The 18,657-nt window shown below is 44.6% G+C and overlaps 1 long non-coding RNA gene across 1 annotated transcript in view; it reads right to left on the minus strand.

Annotated features, from left to right (window-relative positions):
• LOC138511038 (uncharacterized) overlaps positions 1–9,566 on the minus strand; it is a 152,529-nt gene extending 142,963 nt beyond the window's left edge. Inside the window, exon 1 of the long non-coding RNA XR_011280553.1 lies at positions 9,465–9,566. This is a non-coding gene — a long non-coding RNA (uncharacterized lncRNA). The remainder of the gene's footprint in view (positions 1–9,464) is intronic.
• Between the last annotated feature and the right edge of the window lie 9,091 nt (positions 9,567–18,657).

Here is an 18,657-nt window from a genome sequence, read left to right on the forward strand (position 1 = left end):
ACCATTTGACTCCGAACTAAATTGTCACGAGCAGGAGAATGCATGTGCCTCTCTCTCTCCTGCACATACCATTTTGGATGCTAATAGCACAGTGCAGGCGAAATGTGGGTGTCGGGATGCACTGTGTATGCCATCGGCCAGGGAGCTTTTGCATATTATTCTGAGAAAGGGAAAAATCTGGCCTTTTCGTTCCCAAAAGATATTTGGTCCTCTCCACCTGTATGGGCTGCACATTTTATTATTGCCACTTCCACCGGGGATTTTAGCACATCTATTAACTGCCCAAGTAATTTGGCATGTTGTACTGGTGTCCCATCACTTCTCCTGAAACCCCTCTTTTCCCATATGGCCAATACTGAGTGGAGGCAGAGTCGGAAAATATCTTTGCTGCATGTCCCTCCTTCATTTTTAATGCACTTATCATTGTAACTAGCTCTGCGGCTTGTGCACACAGGTGTGATGGTAATCGCATCTGAGACGCTGTTACGTATTCCCCATGTATGTGGCATACTACAGCTGCTCCTGTATATCTCCTGCCAATAGCAGGGGCTATACTTGATGACCCGTCAATAAATATACCATGTCTGCACCTTCTACTGCTTCTTCTTTAACATGTATGTCTCCTTCCATCCAATCCATATGTGCTGCACAGTCATGAATGTAATACTATTCTGCTGCAGGTTCTGCTACAAATGTTGCTGGACTGACCACACAACACCTCACTATCGCTATGGCTGGGTTTTTTAGTATCACCTTGCACCTCGATGCCTTCTGTGTCGTTAGTGTGTTTTTTTATTTTTCCAGGACAGCGAACAGTGAATGCTCCACCTACAGCAACCATCATGATTGTCACCACATTTTTTATTGCAGTAGGCCAACTGTTTGTTCCCCTATGGTTTCTTTTGTGGAAGGACAGCCATCCAAGTGGGAGAACAAGTGGAATTCTTCTCTATAGTTGCCAATACTTGTGCATGTACTAAAGCTTCTTTAAGTTCTGTAAAATGTTCTCTCATTTCAGATGTCCATTTTAACTCCTTCTCTTTCTGAGCTTCTTTTAGGGCCTACAGCAAGGGTTTGATGTAGGTCGAGTAATCAAAAACCCATGCCCTGCAATAATTACACAACCCCAGGAATGTATGCATTTATTTTACTGTGCGTGGCTGTGCTGTCAAGTTAATTGCCTCTTTCAACTCTTGTGTTATCCTGCACCCTTCAAAGAAAATTATTTGCCACAGTTACACTACTTCCTCCTGACAGTATTGTAATTTTCCCTTAATCCACCTTGTACCCTTTCTCTGCCAGTAATGTCAGCAGGTGCACTGAGTCTACCCTACGCTCTTCCTCTTTCTCACTGCATACCAACAAGTCATCAACATATTGGATCACTGTGCTTGGAATTTGTTAAGTGCTCAGATCCATTTGGATCACTCTATTGAAAATACTTTGTGATTCACAGTACCCCTGGGGCAGTCTAGTGTGTTTGAATCTCGTTCCCCGATACGTAACCGTTGTCAGGTACCGTGAATCTGGGGGCAATGGAATGGAAAAGAAGGCTTTCTTCATGGCTTTCTTCATGTCAATGACTGAAGTACCTTGCCTGTGTTAGGATGTTCCAAAATATTGTGGTGGATGTTTGGTACTACTGGAAATTTGGCCTAAACAACATTGTTTAGGGGGTGTACATCTTGTATGAATCTCCTGGACCCTGCCTTGGATTTCTTTATCGGGTATATGGCCGTGTTACATGGCGAGGAATAAGTTTGTATGATACCCTGCTCCCAGAGGGCATGCAATGTCGAGTATATTCCCTCATACGCTTCTCTAAACAATGGATATTGTTTAGCTCGGGGAGCAGTGCTCTCTCCTTCAGTTTTATTTTCCCTGTCCCCACTGCTTTTATTACTCCTAAATCATGGGTCCCTTGCTCCATAATTGTTTGGGGACTTTCTTGAGGTCTTCACCTGCGTGGATACTCCCCTTCTTCACCAGTTGTGTCAGCATTGGTACCAGCTTCTCCACTACATAAACTGGGCAAGGTATTTGTAGCTAAAATACCATCTCTCCCTCTTCCTCTTTTTCAGAGAACAGCTGTTCATCCGTTACTCCTGTTATTGTTAATGTTGGGCCGATGCAGAAAACTGTGCGCCATTCCATATTGTCATAGTTTGTCCCACACAGGATTACCATGTACTTACGTACTATTACCCCCTCTAAGTGTAGCGTGAGTGTGGTGCGTTTCATGTTGTCCATTTGACACTGTGGTCTGAACAAGAATTCTGATGCCAGTTGGAACAACCTTCCCTTGTATTCCCAGGACCCATCATAGCAGTATCTACACTCCGTACAAAAACATGCTCAGGTACATGAGTTGACCTTGCAATGTGCTGTGAGCATGTGCTGCTAACAAGAGCGCAGACACTTGGGTGTAGTAGACGCCTGGTGTTGTGCATACCATCCCTCGCTCTGTGAATGATATGATAGCATTCAACTTGCTGAGTAAATCTGTCCCCAATATGTTGATGGGAGTGTTTTGGGAGTACAATAGTGGAGCTACGATGTGTTGTGTCCCTATTGTTAGTGACAAATCTTTTGTGACTGGTACCATGACCACCGCTCCAGAGAAGCCTTGTGTGTGGATGATCTTTTTTCGATAATGAGAATCCCCCTCTCATATACAGGGTTTTGTTGCAGCTGTGTCTATGACAAAAGAACATTCCCTAGGTCCTATTTTCACTGCTACCATGGGTTCCTCGTCAGGGCCATAAGTTACTGCTAGGACTGGAGACACTCAAGCTTTCTGTGGGCCCCCTATTGTTGCGTGTTGCCCTGGGGGAAAGGGGTATCCCCCACAACACTTATCCCAGTGTAATGGGGTCCCACGTTCTGCCCCAGCAGCATGGTACTCCCTGCTGCTACTGCTGGAGGCTGTGTCGTAGCTGAGGTCCCTGCTCCCCTCTCTATGGACCCCCAGTTACATGTGGTGCTCCCTGCTGCAAGGACATCTGCCCCTGCTGCATCAGTGCTCTGTGAGGCTGCATCTGCTGCCACTGTGGCAGCATCATTAACCCTCCTTGCTGTTGTGCCATCTGTGTTGCCTGTTTGTGGGCTTGTTGTGCAAAAGGACAATTGCATGCAACATGCCCCATGTTCTGGTCTATGAAACATGGCCCAATGACCCTGTATCCTACCCCTGTATATCCTCCCCTTCCTCATTGCTAGTACCCTCTCCCAATGGAGAAGATCACCCATGCATATCATTTCTCTGCAGCTCCATTCCCCACTGTAGCATATTCTGCGGCAGCACATAACCTCATGTTTGTGGCGTGTATCCTACGGTGGCAGCAATGGTGGGTACAAGCAGTGCCCCTTCTATGGTATATTTTGCCAGCTTCTTTTGCATCAATTTTTTTTCTGCTTTTGCTGCATTCTGAGCTGCCTGCCTCTCACTCTCTTGTATTCGTTTGCAATAGTGCACTATCATTACCTGTATTTCTGGCCAGCCCTTAGCTTTGATGCCCACAATCTTATCTAATGATGTCTGTACTTCTGTCAGCAATCCCTTTATCAATACGTGATAGAACAAGGGTACACATTCATCCCAGTAACCTTTGCGTCTCATGTGTCCACAGATCCCGCACCTGTTTTATGTAATCTGCTGGGTGGGTCATGGTCGCTTTTCATTTTATGGATAATTACTGTACCTAGGTCGTAACTGTCAGGATAAATCCGCCAATCCTGGAGCACTGAACATAAGGATTACATAGTATCTAGTCTTCGCCATCCAATACCCACAACATATGTGCACCTTATAGTTTACCTCATAGATGAAGTGATTTTGTAATAAATATGAATGTTTTTCTGTTGTCTGCAGAGCGCTCTCGGAGTTTGCAGAGTTCTCTGCTTGCCATATTTTATTTTGGATAAAATGTACTTTTTACCTTCACCCGCACTTGGTCTTGGTCTCATTCCCTCCTGGGGTGTGTCTATTATCGACTCTCGTTGGGGAGTTATCACTGTATTTTGGGGGATGCTCACTTCCAATTACATTACCTATGTAGGACGCCCTTGGAGCGGAACGCTCTTGATAGCTCTCTTTCATCAACTATGCACATAACTAAATACAGCTTTAAAAGTTCTACAGTTCAGTCGCTACAAAAGACTTCCTTCTTTGTTAGTTTTCTCCTAAAAATAAATACTGTTCGTCTTTACTTTACACTTAGAATGTTCTATTACTTATCTTGCTGCTTTTTCTAGTCTTTAAGATTTAAAATAAAACACTCCCACCTGTGGTCTTCAAAAGATAGGACTCTCACAGCTTCTGAAGAATTCTTACATCTTAGTGGAATTTTCTGGACTCTGGATTGGGCCTAAATTAAGGAACTTAAAAACTCACAACCTGTCTCTGAATTTCTCTAGATGAAAGGTAGTTATAGAACCCTGCACACCAGCCAAGTACCCAGCCAATCAGATAAACCCAGCTTTCCTCCATCTTAACTTGGGAAACCGGCAATACTTATTCTTAAAGAAACAACCTCCAATCCTGTGAACCACTACAGGCCTATTCCAACTACCTGCCCTGACAGGAGGCAGGATGATGGGAGACAAATAAAAGAGGCAGATGAATGAAATGCAGGGGAAGTGAAGGAGAAATTAGTGAGGGAATGTATTAGAGAAGAAAGAAGTAGGAGGAAGAGAGGGGGATGAATATGCAAGGGGAGTTAAGAGGGTGAAAATGGGAATGTGAGCAGAGTGAGAAAGAGCTGGGGATAGGAGAAAGCGGAGTATGCAGGGCGAGAAGGAGTAGAGGGGATGAGGGGAAGGGACAGGGATAGGAGATAGAGGGAGGTCAGAGGGTGGGCATATCACAGGTGTAGGGAGTAGGGATAAGGCATGAGGTAAAAAGGGGAGGGGAGAGCGATGGATATTTAAGTTGAGAGGGGTTGAGGTGAAAGTGGATGGATGGGGATTGGGTCAGAAGGTGTGGGCAGGCTTGTGAAGAAGTGTAGCGTGGGAACGAGGTATGAAGGATTGAGGTTGCAATGGTAAATTGAGAGTGGGAAGGGGTAAGGGAAGGGGGCATTGGCATGAGTGAGAGATGGTCTTTAGATAGACATGGAGAGAAAAGTGCGGTGATGAGGGAGCTGCAGGTTGAGAGGGAGGAGGGGCGATTGGTTGTTGGGGTAAGGAGAGGGAGGAGTGAGGAATGAGAGTGGGTAAGGGGCGAGAAGAGGACAAGGAGGCTAGGGGAGAGGGAGGAGGTCGTATTTGAAAGATAAATGGGGTAGTGGGGAGAGGAAGGTGAAGGGAGTATAGAGTTGTGGAAGAAGGGGGAGAGGGCAAGGGGTGGAAGGGAGTGGAAAAGGGAGATGGACAGGAGTCAAGGGAAGAGAAGAGTTCGGGTGAGATGGACAGGTGAAAGGGGAGAGGGGCTGAAGAGATGGGGTGAGGGTTGAGTGTAGGGCTGAGAGTGTGTGTGAGGGAACGGAGGAGGCAAATGGAGAGAAGGGAAGAAGACAAGGATGGAGGAAAGAGACCAAGAGGATAGGGGAAGGGGCAATAGGCAAGTTTGGGGTAGAGAGGAGGGAGATTGAGAGATGGATGTGATAATGGGATAGGGGAGATGGAATGGGGAGATGGTAAGGAGAGGGGAGTGAGCAAAACACAGAAGGAAGGGGGTGGGGAACAGGATTAAGTGGAGTGGGGAAGTCAGTATGAGGGAAATGGGTGTGAGAGAGATTGAGATTGGTAAGGAGAGCAGGAGGTGCATTGGGATGAGGTGGGAGGGGAGAATGAATTTAGAGATTGTGGGGTGTGATGGGAATACAGGGGCAATGGGGAGACAAGTGAGGGGCATGAAGAGAGGGGGTTTCCTTGCAACCGTTTCCCCACTTTTGTTTATGGAACATTTGACCTTATATATTCCAGCATTTTTTGTGTGATAGTAGATTTAGGCAGTAGAGAAAATGGAGGTTTGGGCATGTGGGTCCAGGCAGAAGAAGAGGGATATGCAGTGTCCCCCATAAGAAATAATGCAAAAAATGGGGTAAAATGTCCCATGCAGGAATATTTCACATATCTGTGGGAGAAAGGGGAATAAAAAGTGCAGGGAATAGAGATGTGACTAAAATGAGGTTTAGGTGAGAGAGAGCAGAAGGAGACTGGGAGGGTGATGGGCTGAAGGCAAGTTGGGGGGGATAAGAGGGATGAGTGTGTAGCAGGGAGTGTGAGAGTGGTACAGATTAAGGGAGAAGGTGCAAGGGTGATGGGCAATGGTATGAAAGGAGGGGACAGGGAAATGCAAGAGTCAGACAGAATTAGGGAAGAAAGAGGGTAAGGGGAGGCAGACAATAAGGCAACAAAGACGGGTAGAGAGGAGAAGGTGAGATGGGAGGTGGCACAGGGAGAGGGAAAGCAGTGAGATTGGAGGACAGTGCATGGGGTCAGGGAGTGTAGGAGTAGATGGAGGGATGGGACTGTGGGGGCATTGGAGAAGGGTTGAGAAGGAGGAGTGAAGTAGGAAGAGGGAAATTGAAGGGGACAGAATCAGGAGGAGAAGGGAGGTGAGAATGAAGAGGAGACAGAGCAAGAGCAAAGGGAAATGGAAGCCACAATGAAGAGGTATGGAAGAAGGAAATCTGAGTGGAAGGCAAAGACAAAAGGAGGGGAGAGGACGATGGGAGGTAAGAAGCAGAGAGGGGGAAAGGGATGATCAGGAAAGAGTAGTGAGTGAAGTAGAAAGGGAAGAGGGATGGGTGTATTTTAGAAAGTGGGTAAGATGGGGAGAAATAATTGCTAACAGGGGCACAGAGTGCATGTGAGGGGTACACATATAAAGGGGAGTGGCTAGGAGAATGGGAAATGGAACATGAACATTGAGGTAAGGAAGAGGCAGGTAGAGGGGGGAGAGGCTCGGGAGAGTTAATCATTGGAGAGAGGGAAAGGTTGAGAGGCGATAGGGGAAAGGGTGTGTGGTAGAGGGATGAGTCGGGAGATGGGATACAGGGGCATGAGTAATGGAGGTGGTGCGTAAGGGGAAGAGGGGGCTACTTGGAGAGCGAAGTGCAGGTCAGTAAGGGGGAATGGATAAGGGGAAAGTTGGAGAGGGGGCCAGGGGCAGATGGGGCAGAGAGTGAAGGGGATGGGGTACAAAGCAGAGCCCTTGAGGTAAGAGGGCTGGGGTTGAGAGGGAGTAGGGGCAGTGAAAATGGCAGAGGAAAGTTGTGCATGGCAAAGTTGAAAGGGGAGGGGAAAGGGAAAATGGAAGAGGGGAACAGCAGGTAAGGGGTCAAGAGGGGGAGGCTTGACATGAGGAGGGAGATGAAGGCAAGAGCTGGGGGAGATGGCCAGTCAGAAGGGGAGATCAGAAGAGGGGAGAAGAGGGAAATAGGAGAGGTAGAGTCACGGGCAGTAGTATGGAGGGTAAGAGTAAGTGTGAAACAGAATGAGGAGATAGAGGAGCGGGAGGATAGAAGGAATGAGGGCCTCATCACGACTTGGGCGGTAACGGTAATGCTATTAGCGCGGGCGGTATTAGTCCTACCGCCGAACTCCCCGGCGCTAATAGCGCCGGATCACGAGTTTGGCGGTAATGTAAATCCCCATTCCCCACTGAGCCCATTCGGGAATCCCCCATTCCCTATTGGGCTCAATGGAGAATCTTCGCGCTAATACCGCCGGCGGATTTCCCGTTGGCGGTAATAGCGTGAATTTTTGGCGGATTTCCCCCCAGCTCAGAGCTGGGGTGAAATCCGCCGAAGCCCTGATTCAGCGGACCCTTAACTCCGGCGGTAATAGCGCTACCGCCAGATTTAGGGGTTACCGCCGAATTCGTGATGAGGCCCTGAGAGAGGGTGAGCTAAGACAAAGACAAAAGTAGGGGAAATAGGGATGGGAGGTGGAGAGCAAGAGGAGTAGAGAGGGGATGGGGAAAGGGAGGAGTGGGGTGGGATAGAGAGGGAATTGGGATTGGGGTGAAGTGATAGCGGGGAGAGGAGGGGGCAATGGGTCATGTGAAGAGGATGTGGCTAAGGGATAAGAAGTAGTAAGAGATGAGAAAGCTGAGATGGTCAAATGGAGGGGGCAACGTTGAAGGGTAATAGTGTAAGGGGTGGTTAGGGGAATGAGACAAGGAACAGGAACATGGATGTATGGGAGATGCGCTGTGAGGGAAGAAGATACTACAAGAGAGTTAGGAAAGGGAGAGAGTGCAAGGGTCAGATGGGAAATGGAAAGAGGTATGTAGTAAGAGAGATGAGGGGGAAGCTGGGAGAGTAGAAGTAAAATAAGAATGGGTGATGGAGGGACAGTGGGGGAGGGAGCTGAGTGGTGCGAGGGAAGAGGGCAAGATGAGATAGAGAGGTGAACTTAGGCAGGTGAGAGGGGGATGGAAGAGGGTACAGAAGAGAGGAATTGGGATGGGCTTAGGGAGAGAAAGATTGGAAAGGGAGTGGGAGGACAGGGTTACAGGCATTGGTATGGTGGGAGAGTCCTGAGAGGAGAATGGAACGAGTAAGAGGGGGATTTGTATAAGGGCGAAGAAGGGCAGCGATGAGAGGGAGATGTAGGGGATAGCAGAGGTGGAGGGTTGAGTGAGGATGAGGGCAGTGTGAGAGGGATTGGGGAAGGGTGGGCTGAGAGATGAGAGGGGATGGAGGGATGGGTGTGGTTAAGGGGGACTAGTGGGTAAGAGGGTGAGCGAGCTACAGAGAGAGGAGAGCCCAGCTCAGTAAGTGGGACAGGGTAAGGGAGAAAGTGGAGTGGAGAACAGGGTCAGAAGAGGGAGCGTGAGAGGGGTATTGCTGCAGGGGAGAGGGGACAGGGTTAAGATGGTTAAGGGGAGCAGGGGCAGTGCAGGGGGAGAGGGAATGAGGCAAATTGCAAATAAGGGGTCGAAGAGAAGTGTGAATAGGGGGAGACATGTGGATAGGGAAGGTGCCTTGTGGGAGATGTGCAGTGGGAAGGGCGAGGGTGTCGGAGGGGAGCAGTGAGAGGAAGATAAAAGTAGAGCGTAGAACGAGACGAATATGAGAGGGCATGGGGAGAGGAAAGGTAAAGGTATTGAGAGGTTAGAGGAGATGGAGGGCAGAGATGGTTGTGTGTTTGTGATGAGGGAATCAGGAGAGAAAAGGGAGGGCAGGGAAAGGGCTGAGTAGTAGAGGGATGCGGCGGACAGAGTCAGTAGTAGAAATTAAAGGAACAGGAAATCATCAGGGTAGTGTTGGGATAGGATTGGAGCAATATATTGGGATGAAAAAAGTCAAAATTCAGAAATTAGATTTGAAAAATGGTTGAAATTTGAGAGCTGAGAAAGAAGATTCTGAAAATGATTTAGTTTAAAGGAGAGGATACAGTGGAGAGCAGGATTTCAGGGTAAGGTTGAAATGGGGTTTCAGGTTGGTATTCAGTTTGGTTTCACTTGGGGATTCTGTTCTGTTTGATTTAGTTTGTTTGGTTTATATGCTTACCTTCTTCCCCTTGTCCCTCACCCACACATTGCCCTCTTCATTTCTTTGGTCCTTGGCTCTGGTTATCCCTCAGCAGCTTGCTCCAGCAGTGAACCTCCCTGACCATGGTCCTGGTCTCCAATGCTGCAGATCCCTGGTGAATAGCCGTTTATAGTGGAGGCTTGTCACAATGGGGAAATGATCACTTGTCATCATGACGTCGCAGCAGTGTGTGCGATACCATGTCCCCCATGAATGAAGGGGGATAAAGAGCAAAACTAAAAGGATATAACACTTACAAGTCTACTGAAAATCAGGCCATCTTTGAACCTGAATAAAAGGTGGCCTGTCTAATGTATATTGCCTCTCTGATGTTCCTTTTCCCTCTACTGTAGTTGAGGTCCCTCATGTGCAGACTGTAATGTCTTCATGTCCTCTAAACATTGTGAAATCATACAGCTGTGACAGTGACATCATCAGTGTTCTACTCATAGAGTTCCTGCCAGCCTGATAGTCCTGATTATACATGGAACAATTTAAACATATTTTAATAATGTACACTGTGCTATCTTCTCTCATCACATGGTACTGGATCCGCCTACATGAAAAAGTGGGGCTGCATTGAGGCCTAATATTGGGGTAGGAAGACTGTTATTCCAAAGGTACTCTATGTGTTCTTCCTACCTGTTTGTTTAATACCGCTCTCCTGCCCAAGGTGCATACTTGAAATTTGGTTAAAAGTGGTGGGGTCTGATGAATTAATTAAAAGAAGAATCTTACATATATTTGCACCAATGGGGTAATAAGCTCAGTGGCGTTTTAAAATATTTTGCCAGTGGGTTTGCTCCCTAATGTATGATAACCAGGGACCTCATTCTCTTCCAGGGAATCCCACACTTTCCCATTTAAAGTGAAAGAATAAAAGTTTACCAGGCGCATGAAGTGTAAAATTCCTTTCTTGTACATTTCCTATACATATACTGCATTTTCAGCAGTGTTATTTAAAAAAACTATTCCTAAGGCACTTGCTCACCTGTTCTGGCGCTTGGCACAAGTGAGCTGGCAAAACTAAGGGGATGATGAGGTCACATCTGGATTTTGCCTTCAATAGATTATCAGGGACCTAGAGGAGAGTTCCAAGCAGCATCTTGAGGCAGCTTTGTATCCGTTGAATACACTAAAATTTGTATCAGCTTCTATTTGGGTGAAAATACATCTATTTCATTTCCAATCCAAGAAAATGAGTGAAGATATTTCTGCTGACTGTTGTGTTTTCTATGTAATATGTAAAACACATTACACGTAGTAATACATACATATATATATATATATAGGTTTTATTGGAGGAGCCCCCAGGAGGCCAACTTCTTTTACAGCAGCATCTTCGTGTATGGCTCCATCAACATTCTGGAACCCTACACGAAGATGCTGTCATAGATACATTGCACGTGCTTATGATAGTACAGACAGGAACTGCATACATGCTATCTATATTAATATCCTCACATCTCCCTTCCTAAATAAAATTCAATTTATGATGAATTTAAAATATTGAACATTTTCTTTTTGACAATACATTCATGCTATGCTATATAATATTAATTTAATTAACTTTAAACTTCTACACCAAAGTTAAAGGATACAAGATATCTTCAGGTTACACAGATGTGTAACATAATCCTGGCGCATGCCATCAGTTCTCAAGTTCTCAATAATACACATAGTCTTGTTTACGGTTCCACATTCTTTTCCTGTGTCTTGATATTGGCTGACTATTGATGATTTTTTCCTCATGTGGATTTTCCTGTGTTTCCTTTCCTTGTGTTCTTTCTTTGCACATCATACGTGGTTCCTCAAATTTATCCTTGAATGTCTTATCTTTGAATGTCTCTCCATACATGTCTCGTTCTCTTTCATTTCTCATTACTTCCTCCTCCCTTGCCAAGACTATGTCATCACATGACCATTTCCTGCCATCCTCTAAAATCACTGATTTCTTTGAACATTCTACCACTCTTTGGGGAGGATGAAATCTTGACTCTCCTTTCATTACACGTTTTGGTTCTCTCACTCTCACCCAATCACCTTTCGCAAATTCACTCTCTTGAACATGTTTTTGCTTGTCATAGTATCTTTTATACTCTTCTTGTTTCTTTTTCACTTTGTTGACAATGTCTTCCAAGTTTATTGCTTTGTTTCTTTTGTTCATCATCCAAGCAGGCCTCAGTCTATTCGTAGATATCCGTCCTCTCATCAATGTGAATGGAACTTCCTCAGTTATCCAATGTGGTGTAACTTTGTATGTGTTGAGGGCTTCCTTGAGCGTCTCTTTCCACGGTAGCCCATTTACAACACCTAATTGAATAATCCCCTTTATGAAACGATTCATCCTCTCCACCAAACTGTTTCCCATTGGATGGTACAGGGCCATGGTGCTATGTTTAATGGCTCTATCCTTCAAAAATGTTTGCATTTCCAAAGACATGAATTGAGCCCCATTATCTGACAAAAGTTCTTGCGGTTCTCCTTCTCTGTAAAAAATTTCTTCCAAAAACTTCATGACTTTGATAGCCGATACATAGTCCTCAACAACACCACATTCCACCCACTTGAACGTGTAATCCACCAACACTATGAAGTAAACTTTTTGTGATTCCAATGTTTCATATGGTTCAGCTATATCAATAGCTAATTTCGTCCATACCGTACTGGGAATACTTACTGGCTGCAATGGGGTGACACGTGTCGACTTGCTTTTGTCGCTCACTGCACATGCAGTACAATCTCTGACTAGAGTTTCCATTTCACCCCACATGTTAGGCCACCAATAGGCTTCCCTTACTCTCCTTTTTGTCAACATTCTACCCACATGGCCGTCATGGGCAATGTCCATAATCCTCTTCCTCAAGTTTGTCGGAGGTATTATGCGATCTCCTCGATATACACATATCTTATCACTTGACAACTAATCTTTGAATCTTTCCCAGGACTTTATATTGTCGTCAGTATCTTTCCAACCGTTCTCTATGGCTCTTCTCAACATTTCTTGTTCAGGGTCAATTTCCCTGGCTTCAATCCATTCCTCCCTTGAGAAACTAGGATGCACATGAGCTATGATGCAATCCATGTTTTGTTCTTCTGTTAATTCCTCTTTGTCCTCACAATCAGCCGTGACATCTTCACACGGTAGGCGAGAAAAACAATCCGCTACCACATTGTTTCTTCCCGGAGTGTATTTTATGGTCACATTAAATTGCATGATAATCAGTGTCCACCTTCTCATACGTGGAGATGTCTTGTGGGGATTCATTGAGTTAAGAACATGAACAAGTGGTTTGTGGTCTGTTTTAATGTCCACTGGAATACCCCAAATGAGACCTTTGAAATGTTCTAATATCCCCTTTACACCAGGGGCTTCCTTCTCTATTGTCGAATACTTTCTCTCAGCACCACTTAATGTTCTTGAGGCAAAAGCAATAGGAACAATCTCACCTCCTTGCACTTGTTCAAGTACACCTCCTAGTCCTATATTACTTGCATCAACTGATATTCTTGTCTTTGCACTCGAATCAAACATCTTCAACGCCGGTGCCTTGTTGAATAAAATTTTGATTTGTTCAAATTCTTTCTTGCATTCTACAGACAAATCAAATTTTGTCCCTTTGCACATGAAATTTCTCATTTTCTCAGTTCTGTCAGAATAATGATCAATGAATTTAGAGTAGTATTCTGTCAACCTCATGAAACTCTGAAGTTGGTCCTTGTTTTTAGGATCAGAAATTTTTAGAATGGTGTCCACTAATAATTCTTTTGTCTTTATTCCATCAGCATTTATTCTATGACCCAAGTATGTAACTTCACCTTTCTTGATCTTGCACTTTTCAATTTTAAGTGTCATTCCTTTCTGTTGTAGAACTTGTAGCACACCTAATAACTTTGCATCATGTTCTTCTTCAGACATCCCTGACACCAAAATATCATCTTGGAAATAATGTACTCCTTGTAATCCTTCAAACAGATGATGCATTAACCTTTGGAACACAGCGGCTGCCGAAGCCAATCCAAAAGGCATTCTCTTGTATCTAAAAGCTCCCAACGGTGTTATAAAAGATGTCAAATGCCTAGACTCTTCTTTTAGCACAACTTGGTGGTATGCTGACGATAGGTCTAACGTCGAAAAATACTTTGCTGACTTCATGGTGGTCAACATTTCCCCAATATTCGGCAAAGGATGCCGATCTATCCATATATTGGCATTCAAGTCTCTTAAATCTACGCACATTCTGATGGATCCATCAGGTTTTTTAACAAGTACAATAGGGGATAACCACTCCGAACTTTCAATGGGTTTGATAATGTCTTGTATGCATAACCTTTCTAATTCAGTCTTCAATGCTTCTCTGGTGCCGATGGGTATGTTCCTCACTTTGTGTACAACTGGCTTCACATCTCTTCTCAGTATGATGCGATGTTCAAACCCTTTGAGTAAGCCAATTTTATCATTGAATACTTTGGGAAACGACTTTGCCAAATTCTCTGCAGTGTCACAAATGTTCTCAGTGATACATAGAATGGGTACGTTCTCACCTGGGTGAATTCTGATTTTCAATGATGCTTGCTCCCACCATCCTACTATTGAAAATCCATTTTCAGCCACATACAGTCTGCAGTATGTCTTCCTTCCTTCAAAATTTAAGTGTACCCAGACGAAACCTATAATGTTGATGGGCGTTTTTCCATAACCTGTCGCTTTAATTTTTGTCATCTGTAACTCTTCCATCTTCATCTTCAATGTATTCACATACGTTTCCACATCAACCATCGTATATGGAGAACCAGTGTCAACCATGAATTGTAAAGTTATGCCATTTATTTTCACCTGGTGTAATGGCAAGTATCTGTACTCCACCTTCAAATCGATCTGCGACTGCCAACAAGCTGCTTGGACCCCCAATTTCCTCCAATGCCTTTAAGCTCATCATAGTTGCACTTCTGCCTCTATTGTATCGACCAGTACTTCTGCCATACCGGCTGTTAAATCTCCCTCTTCCTCTACTGTTGCGACACATTTTTCCAAAATGACCTAGATGTCCACATCTGTAGCATTCTGCTGACACAGCTGGGCAGTCTCTTTCCGCATTTGCATGTCTAAACCATCCACATTTTGGACATCTGTTATCCTGTCTGAACATGCCTCCTCTCTCTTGTTTAGAACCACCACTTGTGTCGGACTTAACTAACCTCCTAACCATGGCAATCAAATCTTCTTCCTGATTGCTATGTTGTCCATGGTCCATATCACAAATAGATTTTATTTCAGCAATCTCCACTTTGTTTTGAACCTCTTTCATACACTTCTCACCCAGTTCAATCGACCTGGCTATTTCAATTGTCTTCTCTAGTGTCGGGTTCTTCGCTTGCCACAGACGTTGTTGAATGCGAGGATCTGCTACATGTAAAACCATTTGATCTCTCAAATATTCATCTGCCACTCCTGTAAAAGCACATGTAGCCATCAACCCTCTCAGTGCAGCCAAATAGGAGTCTATACTCTCATCTTTACTTTGTTTCCTTGTGAAAAATCTGTATCTCTCCAACACAATGTTAGTTTTATTCCCAAAATGTTTATTCAGTTTGGCAAATGCCACATCATATTTCCTAGCTGCACTTGAGGATTCACCCCAGCTCTCCTCAACATGTTCCAAGTCAGGTAATGTCCTGAAAATCCTGAGTGCCTCCGCCCCTATGCAATTTAGAAGTGTAACCTCTTTTTGGTCATCATTGAACTTGGAGCCACCTATTGCCCTCAGATACACTTGAAAATTATCTTGCCATTGTTCCCAGGGATAAGTTGGATTTCCTGGCAGTGGCAACAATTTCTCTGGGGCAGCTATACTCTGCATGTCTTTTCCTCTTTTCTTTATTTAAACACCTCCTGTTGCTGCTTTGTATTTTCCTTTTCTTTCCTTTACTGAAGAGAATTGCTGTATAATATGTGTTTTTTTCTTAATACACTTCACAGTCAATGTTCATTTTATTCTGCATCATCTCATGTGAGCATTCAATCCAGATACATCAATATAAGCGTTCCTTTCTATGCGTGCGTGTGATTCTACTTCAATTAGTGGCGCTTTCACTCATCTGCTTGTTTCCTCCGTAGCGACGATGCTACGTGATCTCCGTGTCGTACGCGTGCCGCGTATGTTTACATTTCATAACGTCGCCCAGTAACATCCAAAATGGCAGCACGCACGGCACGCACGGAGGTGCCTTCCTCTAATATCAAGAGCGGTTGGACCCGCTCGCGGAGCATTCGTATTTTAAGCAGATATATAATTTCTTCTTTGCGCCGCTCACCTCAATCCTTGTCGCTGTGACCATAGTAGATTCAGTAACTTCACGAAGCAAAACCTCGTTGCATGCAGAGCGTTTGCTTTCTAAAATCACCTCTGAATGCACCCGGGGGCTCCCTCCTGCAAAGTGGATCCTCGTCGCCAATTGTTGTGTTTTCTATGTAATATGTAAAACACATTACACGTAGTAATATATATATATATATATATATATATAGGTTTTATTGGAGGAGCCCCCAGGAGGCCAACTTCTTTTACAGCAGCATCTTCGTGTATGGCTCCATCAACATTCTGGAAACCTACACGAAGATGCTGTCATAGATACATTGCACATGCTTATGATAGTACAGACAGGAACTGCATACATGCAATCTATATTAATATCCTCACACTGACCAACCTAATGTCCCCTCACTCTATTTCCTATGCCTTGACACTTCCGAAATCATTTCTTGGTAATATGGCGGAAAAGGTGAGTGTGACACTCACTTTGACTCGCCTGTTTCTAAATGGAGACCTTGATTGTTCACTTGTTCCTGCTTGAGCTGACCTTTGTGTAACCCTTCATATAATTCGGTATCTGAAAGACCGGGGTACTGAACCTGCATCATGTAGAAAATGAAAATGTAAAATGAAATCTTATCTGACGTGTTTTGTATAAGAGGTGGTGGTATAATGTGTGTTTGTGTTATTCGTGGTGGCTAGGACAATCATGATATTTGTTTTCATGCATGTGTCTTGCGATATTGGGTGGGGATTTGTTTGTATCTGTCCCATTCATTGGGCTAGTAAAATAATAAAGCCGATGTCCTTCATTTTGCCGCAAGTCTAGGGATTTCAGTTTGTGATGCGAAATGGGTGGTATTAGTACAGTCCACCAGCAGGGGGATTGCTTGTACAGTTAATGAATATTTTATTTTATATCATTCAAGTCCGCCCCCCCAAAAAAACAACCTTAGAATGGCCCAGTATGCAGGGACGTCATTTGGGGTTCGACAGAGGTTGCAAGTGCGACCTCTGAGGTCTCCTCTGCGACCTCTAAAAAAAGAACAAAAAAAATGTTTTTTATTTTTTATTTTTGCAATGCAAGCTCCTGGGCTGTGGCCAGCACCATGTGGCTCTTTAATTCTGGAGTGGCTAGCTTTCTTGTTCAGGCCCCTTAAAAAAAATAAGGAAAATAAGAACAGGAGTGCCACAAGTCTAACACTTTCAGCACTGAACCTAAATAAGAAAGAATAGGAATGCCAAAAAATGTGTCTTTCTGGAATTCTATACAATAATTGCTAGACTCATTAAAGGTTTGTTTCAGGCACACTTCAGGGGGTGAGTCATTTATTTAGTCTGTTCTTAAATGCCTCAACTAAGCCTTTCATCCTTCTGAGGTCGATAAATGGGTACCAACACAGGTTGGGTGATATTGGGTGTATATTTCTTCTATGTAAAGCGCTTAAGCGTAAGTGCTATATAATAACACATCATTATCATTTGGTCATGGACGTCTGCTTGCATTCACAGTAATTTGCTAATATGGGCCTATACACACTGATCTTAACAATACATATGGCGATCCATTCTTGTATGAAATGTACATCACATTATAGTGATATGTAACCATATTTTTAGTAGTGTACAATGCTATGTGATGCCACTTCCTGTTTTGTCAACGGGTGAAAGGTCGTGTTTCATCGCTTCCCGCGATATCACTTCAGGGTGGGGTCAAATGACATCACTTTCTGTGATGTCATCAGGGGTCAAGCATTGTGTGATGTCACTTCCGCTACCCCTGACATTTTGGTGAAATATCCCTGCCAGTATGACGAGGAGCCCGCGCTTTTGGAAAGACAGGGAGAGAGGCGTATGTGTGCAAGAGGTGTAGTGGGGTTTCCTCAACTCCAGGGAGTTTTTCCTGACACAGATCCCACCTCAGGCTTCCTCGAGGCTGTTATTGTGACCTGTGTAGCCAATTCGACCATAGATGTAGCAGGCAGGCTGTAGGGTCTGGCAGAGAGCGTGACGATGACCGGATCAAGCAAAGAAACAGAACCCGACAGCACACTGACAGGCTGGCTGGGCTATCGGTGCAGAGACAAAGGAATAGGCCAGAGTAGGAAATGCTGGCCTCCCTCATGAAGTCTGTGAGGAGGCGTGGCCTTGCTGGCAGCGGTTGTCTGTCAAGTGTATGGGGCGAGTAAACGGAATCAGTGGTAACCCATAGTTGTTTTCCCTGTCGCGGGCCCACTCATGGTGAAGGTAAGAGAGTCCGTAAATGTCCTTAAGCAGATTATTTACCTTGTATGGGGATATACGCAATCACCCATGCGGCATCTGACAGAGGAGCCATGTTTTGACCTGTTACTAGTGAGTGAAGGGCCTGTTTCTGTCATCAGTGACGGACGGACTGCGCACATATAAATAGTGATTTACCTCAGCTGGTAATTCTTCCTACCAAAGTTTATTTGCGTGGGATTCCTAACCAAAAGTGTGCATCTCCAGTTAATGTCCTTATCTGTGTGGCTCGAGTTGATACCAGGTTAATTTTGGCTGTGTGCAGAGAGGAATCATAAACCTACCCCCTTACATTACTGTCTTTTCCTCACAGGAGAAAATGATGTTATCGCAGCAAGAGTATTGTATGCCAGTGTAATACGCACTATGTCGTTGATTCAGTATTAAATAAGTGACAGCAGTATCAACGGAAGTGTGCTCGGTTGTACTGGTGAAAGTGGGGATGTGTTTTCCCCCTCTGCCTCAGTATGGCCGGGGTCTTACAAACAGGTGCCGGGGGTGCCAGGGTTTCATATTTGAAAGGAATTATTGGATGAGCGAAAGAAGAAGCTTGGCGTCTCCAAAAGAGACCGTTT

This window comes from Ambystoma mexicanum, chromosome 6p (genome assembly GCF_040938575.1).
Source record: "Ambystoma mexicanum isolate Mex_15411 chromosome 6p, UKY_AmexF1_1, whole genome shotgun sequence".
Taxonomy (NCBI): Eukaryota; Metazoa; Chordata; class Amphibia; order Caudata; family Ambystomatidae; genus Ambystoma; species Ambystoma mexicanum.